At 39.8% G+C, this 17,993-nt stretch overlaps 1 long non-coding RNA gene across 1 annotated transcript in view; it reads left to right on the top strand.

Moving 5' to 3' along the window:
* Window positions 1–9,049, top strand: part of LOC116422424 — a 62,104-nt gene extending 53,055 nt beyond the window's left edge. Inside the window, exon 3 of the long non-coding RNA XR_004233050.1 lies at window positions 7,933–9,049. This is a non-coding gene — a long non-coding RNA (uncharacterized LOC116422424). The remainder of the gene's footprint in view (window positions 1–7,932) is intronic.
* Window positions 9,050–17,993: the final 8,944 nt, after the last annotated feature.

Here is a 17,993-nt window from a genome sequence, read left to right as displayed (position 1 = left end):
TTCTGAGTCATTCTGCTCATGGCAACTAAGCTAATAATGTCTTTTCTAATTTCTTTGCACTGCTTACATTTTAGTGGGGGAAATCATATTTAGGCAGATAAGTAAACAGAATTCACATACACACAAATATAAATATATAATCAAAATAAATATGAAATGATCTTTCAGGGGAGGAGGAGGGGAGTACTAACAACTGAGGAAATCAGGAAAGGTCTCCTGTGGGAAGTGGTACTTGAACCTTCAAGGGAGGTCAGGGTTCCAAGAAACAAGAGAGAATGGGGCCAGACTCTTTTGTTTACTGCCTGTGGGACCTTTGGCAAAGCATTTTCCTCCCTGGACCTCAGTTTTTTTCTTTGTAACATGAGGGGGTTGGATTAAGTGATCTCTAATATTCTGTAATTCTGTGCCCTGGCTTTGGTGTCAGGAGACTGGGATTAGCTATAATAATTACTGTTTAACTTTGAACAAGTCACAGCCTTTCTGGGTTTCAGCTTTCTTATGGGTAGAAGACAGAATTTATTTTACTACTGCCTTTACAAGTGATGGTGAGCAATACTTTGCAAACTGTTATGTGCTCTCTACAGCTGCTATTATCATTCCCATTTTACAGAGGAGGAAGCTGAGGTTTTTCAGAGACAGTGATTCATTCACGATCCCACTGATGCTGGATGTTAAATGCTGGAGCTGAGATGTCACCCCCTTTCTCACAAGGACCGTAGGACCAAGGCCAAGGTTTTTGTCTGTTTGTGTAGTCTGTGTGTATATGTGGCGTGGACATATATCCAAGGGGTCATCAAGGAGTTTTCTCGCTGTGGTGCTCTGATATCTGTAATCTCCTGCCCTTGCAACTTAGCTTTGTACTAATGCCATTATCGGGCCAAGACCAGGCTGGCCAGAGAAAGCCCTGATCCCATCACCATGGTGATGCTAATTCAAGCCGAGTTCAAAGGAAACAGTTCCAGGGAAAACTAACAAGCTGGAGCCAGCCAGGGGAAGGAGCAAAGCCAAGAGGAGAGAGGCTGGCTATTAAGTAAATAGGAAAAGCAAACCTAGCCATTCATGGTCACACACTCCCACTCCCTCCCCGCACCCTCCCGGAGCTTCCAGGCCCCACATACCACTGCAAGGAAATTGGTGAGGTCATTGTGTCCTTTCCCCTGAGCCCAGGCGGAATGATCCTGGAGAGCCAGCCTGGTGAAGTGGCTGGACAGGCATCCGATGCCAGTCCCGTCACCGACTTCCTATGTAAACTTTAGTTAACCTCTCTGAAACTGCTCATTGGAGATACTGAAGTGTATTTTAACAGAGCTTCTTTTTTTTTTTTTTTTGATTCAAATGAAATATCTGAAAAGGACATTTTGCAAACTATGTGTAAATGTCAACTGTGATTTGACAGGATAAGTTTACTTTGCCTTCCACATGATGGCCCTTTAAATATTTGAAGCTATCTATCAGGGCTCCCCAAAGTCTCTTTCTTTCCAGGCTAAATATCCATCTATTTTTCAGATGGTGCCCAAATGACATAGTTTTCATGCCCTTCTATCATGTTGGTCATCATCTTCAGTACATTAAATGACAGATACAATCAGGTGGACAAGGTGAGACTAATGGCTCGTGTGGGCAATGGAATTGCAAAGACTGGAACGAAAAGAGGGAAAGAAATCTCATTGGACTAAAGTAGCTTAGATGCAGGCTTCTGGGAGGGCCTGTTGGAAAATGCTTGAAAAACTAATTAACAGGAAAATTTCTGTGATACAACTATTAGATGTGGAGCAGCAAAGAAATGTTGGGTGCGTTGGAGAAAGTAGAGTCTGCCTGGAGAGCTCGGGTAGAGAGGACCTCGATTCTTCCTTAACCAGAATAGCGAACAGGGTCATATAATCATGACCCCCAGATTCCCAAATTAGGTGACTTATTTAGGGCCACACAGAAAGTTCTGGAGCTCAGATTTAAAAGCAAGTTTCATTATTTCAAGTTGAATACTCCATCTACTATGCACTCCAGTGTTTCCTGCTCGATGAAAGGGAACTGAATGTGGGCTGGTAAAAAGGCAACAGTTGAAACAAGACAGTGAACCTTGCAGTCACAGCTTAGTCAGACCCTGATTCATGAATTAAGTTATGCTAAGCTAGAGTAATGACAATGATAAAGCTCATCCCATTTTCAGGTGACGCTAAGCTGGGAGGGACAGCTACCCCACTGCATGACAGAGGCGGGATCCCTAAAGATCTTGACAGACTAGAGCACTGGGCTGAATCTAATAAGATGCAATTAAATAGGGACAAATGTAAAAGTCTTATCCTTGTGTATAAAAAAAATTAACTTCCTGGATTTCTTTGACAAAGAGACTTAACTCAGTTTCAATTGATCAATGATGGACAGAAGCAGCTACACCCAAAGAAAGAACACTGGGAAATGAATGTAAACTGTTTGCATTTTTATTTTTCTTCCTGGGTTATTTCTACCTTCTGAATCCAATTCTTCCTGTGCAACAAGAGAACTGTTCGGTTCTGCACACATACATTGTATCTAGGATATACTGTAACTTATTTAACATGTATAGGACTGCTTGCCATCTAGGGGAGGGGGTGGAGGGAGAGAGGGGAAAAATCGGAACAGAAGTGAGTGCAAGGGATAATGTTGTAAAAAATTACCCAGACATGGGTTCTGTCAATTAAAAAGTTATAATAAAAAAAAATTAACTTCCTAAGTAGAAGATTAGGGAGGCGGAGCTAGGCAGCAGTTTGACTGAAAAGGAACAGAGGGGCTCAGTGGAGTGTCAGCTCAAAGTAAGTCATTGGTGTGACTGTTGACTAAAAAAGCAGACGCCATTTTGGGCTGCAATGAGGGGGCCCATTTCTGTAACAAGGATGGGAGGGCACTCCACCGTATTTTGGTCTTGGTCACCTGCGGATCCCACCAGCAGTATTGTATTCGGTTTGGGGCACCACATTTTGAAAAGTACACTGATATTCTGGAGGATATCCAAAGAAAGACAATTAGGATGATGGAGGGCCTTCTGTAATCCAGGTCCTATTTGGAGAGACAATAAGAATCGAACACATTTAGACCAAAGAAAAGAAAGCTTAGGGGTGGGAGCATAAAAGCTCTGTTCAAGTATTTGTCTTGTTAAAGAGGGATTAGACTTGTTCTGTTTGGCCCCAGAGCCATACAGGTGGAAATCACAAAGAGGAGAAGGTAGAACCGGTGCCAGGAAAAATCTCCCAATTGTGAGAACCATCCAAAAGGAGGAAAGGCTGCCTCAAGACATAAGAGGTCCTCCTTTCTTGTAGGTCTTTAATCAATCAGTGGCCAGGTGACCGCTGATGTAGCTATGCTTTCATGAGGATTCTTTCCAGGTTTGGATTGAACTAAGTGGCCACTGCAGTCCCTTGCAACTTTCAAGTTCTATGATTTAGTGAATAATAATAATATATAGCACTTTATGATTACAAAATGTATTATGTGTATTATTTCCTTTGAGCCATACAAGCAGTTTTTAGACCAGAGGCAGGCAAGTCAGTAGCTGTCTTAACTGCAGTGTGAAGGAATAGAAATTTCATACACAATATGTCTTAAAAGTCTTAGTGCAACTGTCTAAAGCTATATCCATGCTTTATCTGTACCCTTAACCTATACTTATATCCATGCCTACACCTATCTGTTACTGTCTGTAGATTTTATCAGCACACCAATGGATAGAGATGTAGTGATCTCTGCTTTTATCTCAAGATAAAGATGCAGATAGAAATGGAGATATTTACATACAGCTTAGCAACTGACTCTCTGAAAGCAATGTATGCAAGGCACACTTCCCAGTTTAATTTGTATTCTTAACATTTTCTGTAATATTCTTCTCTAAAATGTAAAGTTCTCTGGGAGCAGGTTTCTTGGGGGGCTTCCGGAGGCAGCCTTCCTTTCAGTTCAGTGTAATCACTGAATACAGCCAGGGGTTAAAATCCAATTTTATTTTCTCCTTCCAAGTCTTGTCTCCTTCCTGGGGCCCGGTTAACTTTCTTAGAGACCTATCTTTCTTCTTGGTTCCGAGAGCTCCTGCCACTAGTCCTTTGTCTCTTCCAGCTTCAGCCTCCAGCCAGCACAAAGATGGAAAATGGAATGAATCTGTCTCCTCCTCTGAGAGCTTCTAGTGTGCTTGTCCTTCTGGCCCTGACAGCTCCTCCTTATATATCCCACATTGAGTATACACCAATCAATATATCACTAGGAAATCATTATTTGCTGTAGGATCAAATCAATGCTAAACTAGATTTAACCACTGTCTCCACGATTTCACTTACTTAGCACCTTGTAAGAATCCTAACAATTTTCTACTTTACTTTCTTAAATCAAGTCAATCAACAAAACAATAAATCAAGGCCTTATTTGTGGCATTGACCAATTCCTGAGATGCAACTGATCACACTGAAAGTTTGAGCTGGTATGAACTGTCTTCAGCACATTCTTAGATACAGATATATTATATATATGCAGATGTAAGTATACATGTACATATTTACATGTGTATATACTTTCCTCTCTAGTTTTCCCTTCCCTCCCTCGCCGCAATTTCTTTTGTTCATTTTCTATTAACTTGTTTATATTGTTTCTCTCCGGTATAACCTAAGCTCATGTTTTCCCCATCTTTGTATCCCGTCTCTGGCATATACTAGGTACATACTAAATGCTTTTTACATTGAGTTGAATTGTTTCATGAGTCACTGAGACCAAACCATTCACCATCTATTGGTGAATCCTCTATGATGAGCCTCCACATATTTAGTTATTCTGGTCTGTGGCAAACAGACAAAAGTCCAGCTTGTGCTTGAGGCCCTTCCAGCTTGACGGGAATGGCAATGATTTCCAATTCTATAGTGTTTTAAGGTTTACTAAGCACTTTCTTTGTGACAGCCTTGTTGGTCATGAAATGGGCAGTATCCACATTTTGCAGATGAAGCTTCTGAGGTTCTGTTTCCTCATCTACAAAATGAGAGACAAATGGGACTTGCAGGGACTCTTTCTAGCTCTAATTCCTCTGACTAAAAGTCAGGTTTCATGAGTTCCAGAGAAGGAAAGCTCAAAGCTGCCAGCGGACACAGGAGCACAATTTCTGGATGTTGCTTGTGGTATGTCAGTCCGTTGTCCTAATTTGGCCTACAACACCTGAGTGGGACAGGTAAACTCTACTAATAAAAATAAAGGAACCACGTTCATGGACTTGCTGCAGAGCCATTTAGTTTGTGGTAGAGTAGGAGCTAGAATATATGTCTTTTGCTTCTCTAGTTCATTGTTCCCCTTAGCAGAGAAAATAGTTTGTGGGCCTGCAGCCATCCACCTGCCTAGAGTTTGGGTCCTTTCAGTAATGAAGAGTGGCTGGCAGTGAGTAATATTAAAGGGAAGCCAGAGAAGGATGAAAAAGCAGGAGGGCCATGGTTTAAGGGGAAAAGTATAGACAGTTCCTTGTTTTAGACTTCAGGATCCCCACTCTGACACTTTTTAGCTGTATGGAGAATCAATTTCCTCACATATAAAATGGGAAGAAAAGTATTTGCACTAGTTACCTTGCAGGGGTCCTCAAACTATGGCCTGCGGGCCAGATGCGGCAGCTGAGGACATTTATCCCCCTCACCCAGAAATTTCTTTATTTAAAGGCCCACAAAACAAAGTTTTTGCTTTTACTATAGTCTAGCCCTCCAACAGTCTGAGGGACAGTGAACTGGCCCCCTATTTAAAAAGTTTGAGGACCCCTGTGAGGGTCATTTATAGGAAAGCATCTGGTAAAACCTAAAGTGCCATAGAAATGCAGGTCTTTAGTGGTTTGAAGATGCATTGAGGCTGCTTCATCATGGAGGCCAAATGAGGACGGGCTTCCTGGAGAGGTCAGTGAGAGCTCTCCTTGAGCTGAGTTTCTTTCTCCTTGGATGGAGTCCCAAACTAAGAATTGGGTATCTTAGATTTGATTCCCTTACAACTTTAGTTTTAGATCTTAAAGCTCCTAGAACCCTACCTCAACACATAACACTCTGTCAGGGGTTAAGCTCCTGTGTCTCATTCTTTTTTTCAAAAATGGCACCTAGTACCATGCTTCTTTCTCTATATGTTTAAATGATGGAAGGAAGTAGAATTTGGGGAGAAGACTGTGAGAATTGGAAGGACTGGTATCCGAATCTGTCTGTGATCTGCTCTATGACCTTTGTAGGTACATTTACTCCTGTTCATTTTCTCATCTTTAAGAAATAGATATCCAAGGCAATCTCAATAAATTTTGGATAGAAATGCCATCTGCATCCAGAAAGAGAACTATGGAGATTGAATGTAAATCAACACATGCTATATTCACTTTTTTTTCTCATATTGTAGTTTTTCTCTTTTATTCTGATTTTTCTCTCCCAACATAATTCATAAAGAAATGGGTATTTAAAAAGTTAGTGTATGTGTTTAAAAAAATAAAATACATATGTGGAGGTTAAAAATAAAAAGGATAATAGTATCTAGCCCAACTGTATTTCCAGGGACTCCTAAGAGAAAAGATGAAAGACTATTCAAGAAACTCCTTAGAAGCAGTTGATAAATTTAAGCCATCTTTACTTTTTTCTCTTTTCTTTGCTCTTCTGACTCTTGCTTACAGATGAAGGCCTTTATTTCTCCTTCCCACCTCTACCCCCATTCTACTTGTATTATTTTTCTTATTCTGGGTCATGGCGACTTGGCAGGAATTCTAGGACTCATGCTAGGTTCAATACTCTTAACTACTTTTTAGAAACTCTTTATGAACCTTGCCTCATCCAGTAGCTCCAAAGTAATAGTTTAACATCTGGTTTCCAGAGGGGAATCCTAAGACTAAGGGAGAGGAAATAACTTAGCTAAAACAATGCAATGACTAAGCATGGGAGCAAGGAGAAGAGGCAAGAATCCAGCATTCCCATCCTGGGATCTGTAATAACTGTACTTTATATTCATCTAAATAGCTTTTATCCTAGGATCTCAAAGCACCTTTTATGCTAGAAGCAGCCTTAGGAATTGGGCAATCAGACTGTGTCATCATTCCAATTAGTAAGAGAAAGCAGAGACTAAAACTGGATCTTAGATACTTCCCCCCCAAGGTATCCATTGAGTCATTCCTTTGGGCAGGGAACCCAGATCTCACCCAATCCCTGGGCCCTGATTCTAAAGTCTGGGGAGAGGTTACCTTGAATCTGGGTTAGGTCCCAGGTAGGCAGCATTTGTAGGAGACTTAGAATCAGGAACCCTGGATTCAATTCCTCTTTATGATATTTAATCTCTGGGTGATTCTAGGAGGCTGTTTCTGAATACTTCCTCTATTTCATAGAAAGAGGACAAAGGGTCAGATTGCTCCAAAAGCAAACAGAGGCTCTGTGGCCTTCTGATATGTGCAGGGTTGCAATCTCTCAGGGGCATGAGCCTCTGGAAGAGCCTGGGGGAAAACTGACATTTTGCATTTTTCCAAGTTCTACATGGGATGGAAGGGAAAGGAAGAAGCAAATGTCAGAATTAGACATACAATTGTTTTGGTAGCAGCATCATGAGAAATGGGAAAAGAGTGAAAAATCTCTGAATCAAGTAGTCTAAGATTAGGACCAGGAATATCCAAGCTCAGTATCTTGGGATGGGATAAAAACATTTTGGGATTTAGAGCTGTAAATGTTATATAGAGCATTTAATTTAACCTCCCTCATTTTATAGATGAAAAATATGGCCTATGGGGTTTCAAGAAAGGTTCTTTGATTCCAGAATCAGTATTCCTTTCACTTTGCAATGGTGCATAGAAATTAATAAAGGGGGAAATTCTGAACCAAAGGTAAGGCCCTCCATGGCAAACCAGAGAAGGAATTCTAATTCCCCTGTCCACAACTTTGGAGCACAGAACTGGAAGGAACTTTATCAATCAACTAATATAATTTCTTTATTTTTCAGTTGAGGAAATTGAGACACAGAAAGGAAACCATATTTGGCCAAAGACATCAAGTTATGAAGTCAAAGAGTCAGGACCTGAATATTAATCCCCTAATTCCAAGTCCAGTGATCTTTCTGCCCTTCTGACTGTTTCCCATCATCAAAAAAAGAAATAAAGATTGAATAATTTCTGCAAATTTCAGAACTGTGTTTAATACTCTGAGAACCATTGAATTTTTGCATCTCTTAACTAGAACTCTTGAGATTCAGTTTTACAAAGGAGAAAACCAAGAATCAGGAAAATACAAGAATCTTGATCGAGTCACACAATGAATTAGTAACAACGCCAGAGTATTTAAGTAGGCAATAAATGTGGTACTTGCTCTTGAAAAGTTCCCAAACCTTCCCTTCCTGACTTTTATGGAAAAGAGATGAATCCTCCTCCATATGCTGTGAGCTTCAGTGACTCAGGACAGGGAAACAAATGCTAGGCTGCCGTTCTCAGCAGATTGGGCAAGAGGCAATTGCCCTGGGAGGCGGGGTGGAGGCTGGGGAAGTCGGGGGCAGAAGCAAATCCCATATATTGCATAAGGGAGAGTGGGAGTAGGGGAGGGTCTGTTTTAATGAGTTGGCCAAAGAAGAAGAGTGGGCAGACCTCAGTGGACAGATGACAGACAAACCTGGTGATGACTAGATGGATCAAAGCTTGGCCCAGTGCATCATGCTCTGGGAACAGCGTTGCCTCCACCAAGTCCCTGACTTTAGCATGGGGATGGTTTTGATGTCACTGCCTTTTCTTTTTCTCCTGCCCACCACCCCCAGCTTTCCTCTGAAGAGTCTCATCCCACCCCAACAGCTTTTGCTTCCCCCAACTGACTCAGGGAAGCTGGCTTGCCTTCAGTAGGACTGGTGGTTCCCAACTGTCTGCATGGGAACTCCAACTCCTCTGTCCAGTCTTCAGTAGTATCCTGTAGGCTGCAGGCGCCTTCAGGCACCAAGTGCTAGGCTCCCTGAGTCTCCATTTCCAGCCAATTCTTCAACAGGAGGTTGCTTATTCTCATAAATAAGCTTTAACCCTGGCAAATTACTCTATCTTCTATGGAAGAGACTTTCTCCTAGTTCCCTACTCCAATCAATGTGCTTCCCTTATTCAAAATCTGATGCAAAAAGTTTTATTTGATTAAGTTCAGCCTACTCTGGATGTTTTCCTACCCTGTGTCCTCTCAGCTTCTGGGGTCTTAGTTTTTCATCATATTAATTTATAGTGATTCTCATACCAGCTTTAAGAATTTTCATGTCTTTTTTCTATGCATTTCTTTCCCCCTCACTAGATTGGGGATACTCTCTAAAAGAAGAGTTATATCTTCACTTTCTTCTGAAGATCTAAAGAGAACATTTGTCTTTTGTGAATTGTAGTGGGTTGAATTATTCTGATTTTGGAGGAGATAGGAAAACTGCCACTCTTTTCTCCTCATCCCCATCTTCATCCTTTCTCCTCCTCCTCCTCCTCTTCCTCCTTCTCCTTCTCGTCCTTCTCCTCCTCCTCGTCCTTCTTCTTCTTCTTCTTCCTCCCCTTCTCCTTCTCTTCCTTCTCCTCTCCTCTTTCTCCTTTTTCTCTTTCTTTTCCTCCTCCTCCTCTTCTCTTCCTTCTCTTCTTCCTTCTCCTTCTCTTCTGTATCTTCAATAATTTTATAAAACTCTTATTATGAACCAGTTACTATGTTAAATGCTGGGGATACAAAGAAAGTCAAGATCATGGTCTCTTCCCTCAAGGAGTCTAATGGAAAAGACAACATGCAAATAATCATGTATATTATATATACATATAATGTATATTCTATATATATAAATATGTATATATATGTATATATAAAAGATAAATAGGAGATGATAATCTTTGAGAGAAGGCACCAGTAGGGGCTAGAAGAAGCTTCTTGTTGAAGATAAGATTTGAGGTGAGTCTTCAAGGAATCCAGGAAGTAGAGGTGAGGAAGGAGAGCATTCCAAGCTTGGTGGACAATAAGTAAAAATTCGTGGAATTGAGAGGTGGAATATTATGTGATAACAGTGATAAGAGAGCCAGTGTCCCTGGTTTCTACAGTTTGTAGAGGGGAGCAAAGTATAAGAAGATTGGAAGGTAGAAAGAAACCTAGTTATAAGGGCTTTAAAAGTCCTTTGAGAGAGAGAGAGAGAGAGAGAGAGAGAGAGAGAGAGAGAGAGAGAGAGAGAGAGAGAAAAGAAGAAGAAGAAGAAGAAGAAGAAGAAGAAGAAGAAGAAGAAGAAGAAGAAGAAGAAGAAGAAGAAGAAGAAGAAGAAAGAGGAGGAGGAAGAGGAGGAAGAGGGAGGAAGGGAAAAAGGGAAGGAGGAAGGGAGAGGGATAAAGCTTTTTATTTTCAAAACACATGAATAGATAATTTTCAACATTCATCCTTGCAAAACCTTGTGTCCCAATTTTTTTTCTCCCTCCCTTCTTCCCACCACCTCCCCTAGACAGAAAGTAATCCAATAAATATTCAACATGTGCAATTCTTCTATACATATTATCACACTGGACAAGAAAAAATCAGATCAAAAAGGAAAAAAATAAGAAAAAAAAACATAAGCAAACCACAGCAAAAAGTGAAAATGCTATGTTGAAAAAAACATATCACCCACTCCTCTCTGTGGGTATAGATGGCTCTCTTCATCAAACCATTAGAACTGGCCTGAATCACCTAGATGTTGAAAAAAAACATGGCTTTCAGAATTGATCATTGTATAACCTTCTTGTTGCCATGTACAATGATCTCCTGGTTCTGCTTACTTCACTTAGCATCAGTTCATGTAAATATCTCCAATCCTCTCTGTATTCATCCTGCTGGTTGTTTCTTACAGAACAATAATATTCCATAACATTCATATACCACAATTTACCCAACCATTCTCCAATTGATGGGCATCCATTCATTTTTCCAGCTTCTAGCCACTACAAACAGGGCTGCCACAAACATTTTGGCACATACAGGTCCCTTTCCCTTCTTTAGTATCTCTTTGGGGTATAAGCCCAGTAGTAGCACTGCTGGATCAAAGGGTATGCACAGTTTGATAACTTTTGGGCATAATTCCAGATTGCTCTTCAGAATGGTTGGATCAGTTCACAACTCCACCAACAATGCATCAGTGTCCCAGTTTTCCCGCATCCCCTCCAACATTCATCATTATCTTTCCCTGTTATCTTAGCCAATCTGACAGGTGTGTAGTGGTATCTCAGAGTTGTCTTAATTTGCATTTCTCTGATCAATAGTGATTTAGAGCATTTTTTCATATGATTAGCAATAGTTTTAATTTCTTCATCTGAAAATTGTCTGTTCATATCCTTTTACCATTTAGATAATGTTGTTCTTGTTAGTAATAGGGAACAGGATTTGGGATAGAGTTTGGGAGAGAAAGATAAATGAATTGTGATTTGAATGTGTGATATCCAGTTTGAGATGTCTGAAAGGCAGTTGATAATATGAGACTGGAGGTCGGGAGGCATATTGGGACTGCACAAGTAGATATGAGTATCATCTGCCTAGAGATGATCTATGATAATTCCATCTATGAAAACTGGTGAGATCAGCAAATGAGATTGTGTAGAGAGAAAAGACATGTTTGCCAGCAGACTTTGAAGTCACCATTAGTGGCTCCCCTGATAAGAATTCTGAAGACTCTTCATTGTTCCTTACCTTTTAACTTTACATATTGTATAAATGGATTTCATGATTCTATTCATTTTATTTATATCAATTCATCCAAGTCTTCCCCAATTTTCCCCAATTTTCAATATTTGTTTTTTATTATTGTATAATTGGGCAGCTAGGTGGTACAGTGGGTAGAATGTCAAGCTTGAAATCAGGAAGTCTCATCTTTCTGAGAAAAAAAAATCTGGCTTCAAACACTTTCTAGTTATGTGACTGCTATGGCAAGTCACTTAATCCTGTTTGCCTCAGTTTCCTAATCTGTAAAATGAGCCGGAGAAGGAAATGGCAAACTACTCCAGTATCTCTCTGCCAAGAAAACCCCAAATAGGGTCACAGAGAATGAGAGGTGACTGAAAACAACTGAACAATACTGTACCAGGCACTGTGGTAAGCACTGGACATTCAAAGGCAGACAAAGTCAGTCCCTGTTCTTAAGGAGCTCACAGTTTAATGGGAGAGACATCGTGCAAACAATTATGTACAAACAAGGTATATACAGAGTAAATTGGAAATCATCTAAAGAAAGAAGGCACTCAAGTTAAGAGGGATCAGAAAAGATTTTTTGTAGAAGTCAGGGTTTTAGCTTGGAGTTTGAAGGAAGCCTGCAATGCCTGGAGGTGGAGATGAGGTTCCAAGAATGGGGAGCAGGAGTGAAAAATGCCTGGAGTTGGGAGATGGAGAATCTTGTGTGAGGAATACCAGCGAGTACCAGTGGGGAATTTCATCACTTTATTTAGCACCCACTTCACTCTCACTCTTTTGAAATGGGTCCTGGGTTTCCATTGTGCAAAACCAAACAATCTGAATAAGCGCTTAACCCAGAACTTTGGCCCTATTAAGATTATCCTCTAATCCACTGAATGACCTGGCCACTTGATCTGTGTAACAATTAGAACAACCACATGCAAATAGGTGCTTATTAAATGCATGATGAATATATAAATGATCAGTTGATTCATTTATTCATGTTTATGGTTCCCCTCCCCTTTGTCCTAAGTCAACCTTTGTGCAACCTTTGTGCCTTTGATTACAATGCGTTCTTAAATATTCCTAGATGTTGGTTACTGCTCCCAGAGGTAGCTTTGGCTCTCAAGTTGCTTTATTTTTTTTTTAAATAGTTGTTGCCCTGACTTCTCTTTGTAGTCTGACCTGACTTTGACCATGGCATGCTTTCTGTCAAAGGCTCAGAGCAGACAAAAATGATGGAATTTCCTTAATTTCTTTCACTCCTTCCTACAAGTGAGCCATGATGCAGGGTCATGCAAGTAAATGGTTAACAAATAGCTCTCTGAGAAAAAAAAAGTATCCATGGCATACTTTTACTTTTAATCAATATTATTAATATTTTTCCATCACGTTCTTAAATCCAAACAATCAACCAAATAACCTACTAAGCCTTGATGGATCTCATTTGTTGATTTACAAATAGCAAATGTTCATAATTTTAATCAATATTATTAATATTTTCCCATTATGTTCTTAAATCTAGACAATCAACCAAATAACCTACTAAGCCCTGATTGATCTCATTAGTGGTTTCCAAATAGCAAATGTTTAGATGAAGATTAAACAATTGGAATTCCATTCCTGAGCCTGAGACATTTGGCTCAGAAGAAGTAGTATCTATGTCTTGTTCTAAAGAAGACAGAAGTTATTCTCAGTCCCTTGCTCTGGATTATAGTATTCCAAGCCTTTAAGTATTGACTCTGGCTGAAGAAAAAGCTTCTAATAAATTCCTAGATGCCAGTAGGAGGGATATCTGGGAACTTATCCTACCATTCTGAAGCTAAAATCATTGAGGACAACCATAAGGCTTTTCCTTAGTGACTCAAAGACAAAACATATGGAAAATTTAAATGAACTATGGAACTGACTCAAGTTGGAGGCTATCATGTTCTTAAATTTTAGTCAGAAAATCCCAAAGCTGGTAGATCCCCATACATTATAATGTTCATTCCCCTGAGTTCAGGAAAGTCAATTCCCCCACTGAAGTCTTGTATTATTCATCCTCTCCAGGGAATCTTCTTCTATTTTTTCTCCTGTTCAGTTTGATCCACTATTATCTTGGACATCTCTAGGCAAGCTATGGATACTCCATTAAAGGCATTAATAACTCCACTCCCTTCCTGTCACCACATCTCTGGAGCTACCTTGTGTTTGACTTTCTCTCCTTACACTTGATTCTAGGTTTCCATCCACATATTCCAGGGCATCTCCAGTTGAGGTGCTACCAGATACCTCCTCCACTCTCTAGCTCTCTTTTATGCATTCATCGTTTTTCCACTAGAACAAAAGCTCCTTTCGGAAAAGGACCGTTTTTGCTTGTTGGTATTTGAATCCCAAGTATTTAGAACTGGTGTATACATTTATAAAGCTCACTAGGTACCAGGGATTATACTGAGCTTTGGAATATAACTACAGATATTCTTCAGAGATATTGCAGTTTCATTTTCAGACCATGAAATTATGAATTCACAGTAAAGAGTCACACAATTTTTTTTGTTTCCCAGTGCATATAAAAAGTATGTTTACACTATACTGTAGTATATTAAGTGTATAATAGTTTTGTGGCTAAAAAAGAGCAATGTTTATATCTTAGATATATAATATTTTCTTGCTAAAAATGCTAACAATTATCTGAACCTTCAGTGAGTCATCACTTTTTTGCTGATAGAGGATTTTGCCTTGTTGTTGATGGCTGCTGATTGATTCAGTTGATGGTTGCTGAAGGTTGGGGTGTCTGTTTCTTAAAATAAGACAATGAAGTTTGCTTTTTTGATTGACTCTACCTTTCACTTAAACACTTAGAGGCTAGTGTAGGGTTATTAATTTCCATAAGTTCAATATTATTGTGTCTCAGGGTAGGGAAGCCTGAGGAGAGGAACAAAGATGGGGTAACATCAAGATAGAGAATGCACAAGAACATATACATCATTTATTAAGTTCCTGAACTTAATGCCTAACCTCTACTTCGCTGTTCACAGTCATTTTAGTTGTGTCTCCCATTTGGGGTTTTCTTGGCAGAGATTCTGGAGTGGTTTGCCATTTCCTTCTCTGGGTCATTTTACAATTGAAGAAATTGAGGCAGGCAGGGTAAAGTAACTTGCCTAGAGTCACACAGCTAGGACGTATCTGAAGTCAGATTTGAGCTCATGAAGATGAGTTTTCCTGATTCTAGGCCTGGCACTCTATCCACTGTGCCATGTAGCTGCCTTTAGCCTCCATTACTCCCCTTGTAACATATATCTTGGTTTTGCTCTCAAGAAAAAGACAAAGCAGCAATACCTCTGTACCATGACTCCCATATAAAAAGGGCAAGTTGCTTTGGACTAGTGAAAAATTCACTGGATTTCAGCCAGAGAACCTTGGTTAAAATCCCAGCTCTTCATCTTACTGGCTGTGTGAGCTTCTCACGTCATTAAATTTCTCTGGGCCTCAGTTTCCACAATTATAAGAAAGGTGATGAATTAGATGAAACTAAATCCCTTTTCTAAGCTTATGTAGCTCATTAAGAGACTTGGGAAACTCACATACATTTAAAGTTTGAGCAAGAAGTCTCACTTGGCTCTAAGTAACTGGTCTGAGTAGATGAGGCTCCCAAAACTTCCTGCTCAAACATCTCCAAACCCCAAAGGCAAGGCCTTTGGGCCACAACTGACAGTAGAGATTACTAGCTTGCCCTCCACTTCCTTTAGATGTTTCTTGTACTCTGGATTCTTCTCTGGGCCTCAGATACATGTAGGAGCTAGTCACAAGGCTGATAAGGTTACAAAAGCAACTAGAAAAGGGTGTGAGTATTTCCCCAGCCTCAAGAAATCTCAGCTGGAGATGCTAACTGATTATGTGGACTACATTGTCTGAGCGCTAGGACAATCAAGAGTGAAGGGAATTTGCTGTCCCTAACTCAGGAGTGAGAGTTTAGGGTCAAATGATTGAGCTGGACAACTTGGGAGAGCTTCATGGAAGCCTCTGGACCTTGTGTGCCTTTGTGGGCAGAGCTGTGGGCTTGGCTAAAAATAAACGAGCTGGAAAAGTATTAACTAACCCAGTAACATATTGGTTCTGGCTATGTAACATTTGCTTGGGGAAAAGGAGGTAGAAAGAAGTGAAAAAAATGAAGTGTGATGGAAGTAGGAGAGTAAAGCTTCCAGCCTTCAGAGAGAGTGAGAGACCAGTAGACATTGTAGAGATGCACAGGCACCAGAGGAAACAGAGAAAAAGCTGTGTGAACCGAATTTAGCAGAAGAGAGCTTCAGGGTTGGGGGTAGGTCAGAGATTAGTAGAACAAGGGATGTTGGATCCAAGAAGCAGAAGGCCTGGAATTGAGGAATATTGGGGCATACACATAGAGCCACAATGTGAAGGAACAAACTCAAACTGTGCTCTTTGCTGGTACTGTGTGTCATGTGGACTCTCTCTGTGTGTATATATATAAATTTAGTCAATACTCTTTTTTAAAAAAGTATTTTTTAATTTATGGAATTAAAATGATTTCCATAGCATAGTACAGTAAAATAGATGGTTGCATATAAGACTGAAAAGCTACTGTGTACTACTTGCTATTCCTTTTAAATATACAACAAAATCACATAAATTTCTTTTTTTTTCTCCCCTACTCTCTCCTCTCCCGGCCCTACCAGTAGATACAAATAGATATATTTATGTAAAATTGTTCTATACAGAGTCTATTGATCAGATTTTCTCCGGGTGTAGATATCATCTTTCTTCATATGTCCTTTATAGTTAATTTGAGTATTTATAATAGTCAAATAACTTATTCAGTCATTCTTAAAACAATATTGCTGTTACTGTATGCAATGTTCTCTTGGTTCTGCTTGTTTCCCTTTTTATTATTTTGTACAGCCTTTACGTGTTTTGTACATTAGTCAATTTTCTATTCATTTCACCTATCCACCCACCCCAAACCCCAGGAAGATACCAAACTACAGAAATGATTAATTATTGAGGAGAGTTTAGCATTGAACTAATCTGTATGCATTCAGCTCATGGGTTCTGTGTCCTAAGTTATTACATGTATATATATATATATATAAACACAGTAGTGAATGATTGTATTCAAACTTGTTCTCTGAGGTGAGAGATATGAGTTCTCTGTCTTTCGAGAACAATCCTTTCCCATCCATTTTCAAAGAAATGGAAATACTGGTCTCTTTTGCCTTTGCCTGAACTTGCTCCCAGCCTTTCTTCCAGACTCCCTCTTCCCCTCCCTTCTCCTTTATTTTGACCCACTGGGCTTCCCTAGCTACAACAGGACTCCGTGGGAGTACTGGGAAGGCTGTCATAAAGTACTTGCCTCAGCCTTCACTTGCTTCTCAGCTTCCTCAGCCTCCACCTCTCCTCCTAGTATATCAAAGGGAGTCAGGGCTTAGTTATCAGCTCTAGGGGATGGGTAAGGGGAGGGATTGAGAAGATGCTTTCCAGGGTTGGCAAGGAGAAAGACAGTTATTAACTATTTCATATTCCAATAAAACTCTGTTTCCCCAAAGCCAAACCCTGGGGCCCTTTGAAGCCTGGATTTGATTTGACTCTCTTTCCTTCTGTTTCATAGGAAACCAAGCTCTTTGGGTTCTTTGGCTTGAGTTGTCCTGAGAAACCCATTTCCCAGGAAGATATATAATAATCTTAGAGGCTTCCCAAGGTCTAATAATGTCTAACATTGATATAGGACTTTAAAGTTTGCAAAGCTCTTTATATGGGCTTATCTCATTTGATCTCTATAACATAATAAGAAAATAGAATAATACTATTTTATAATTTTATTTTTATTATTATATTATATATTATTATAATTTTTATTTATTTTATAGTTCTATTTTGTAAATGAGGAAACTGTATCAGACAGCAGTGAGGTGACTTCCCTAAGATCACACAGCTACTAAGTGTCTAAGACTAGATCTGAACTCAGATCTTTCTGATACTGTTCTCCATGGCTGCCAATAGGAAAGAAAGGACCCAGTTCTTTCAAGGCACATTTATGTTGGATGTTTCTAGAGAAGTAGGAGGTGATATGCAGGTTTTTGCCTGAAGCTTTGGAGACAGATTAAATAGATGTTCATGAAATGGAGTATCTTAAATTTGTCAGAAGGGAAACAAGGGAAGGACTCTGTGTGGCCATGATCAAGTCACCTGAGCTCCTTTTTCCTTCTCTATAAAATGAAAAGATTGGGCCTAAAAAAACCCATCTTTATTGTATACTCCAATTCTGAATCCTGTGATTCTATAAGTCTGGAATAGATGGAGTTGAAATTGGGGCAGAGAGACAAAGAAACTGAGACATTCATTTTTTAAGGGATGATATGACTCAAGAGGGATATCAATATAGGTACATCTCCCCATTAT

Source organism: Sarcophilus harrisii, chromosome 3 (assembly GCF_902635505.1).
Source record: "Sarcophilus harrisii chromosome 3, mSarHar1.11, whole genome shotgun sequence".
NCBI classification, from domain to species: Eukaryota; Metazoa; Chordata; class Mammalia; order Dasyuromorphia; family Dasyuridae; genus Sarcophilus; species Sarcophilus harrisii.
This window is presented reverse-complemented; position numbering and strand designations above follow the sequence as displayed.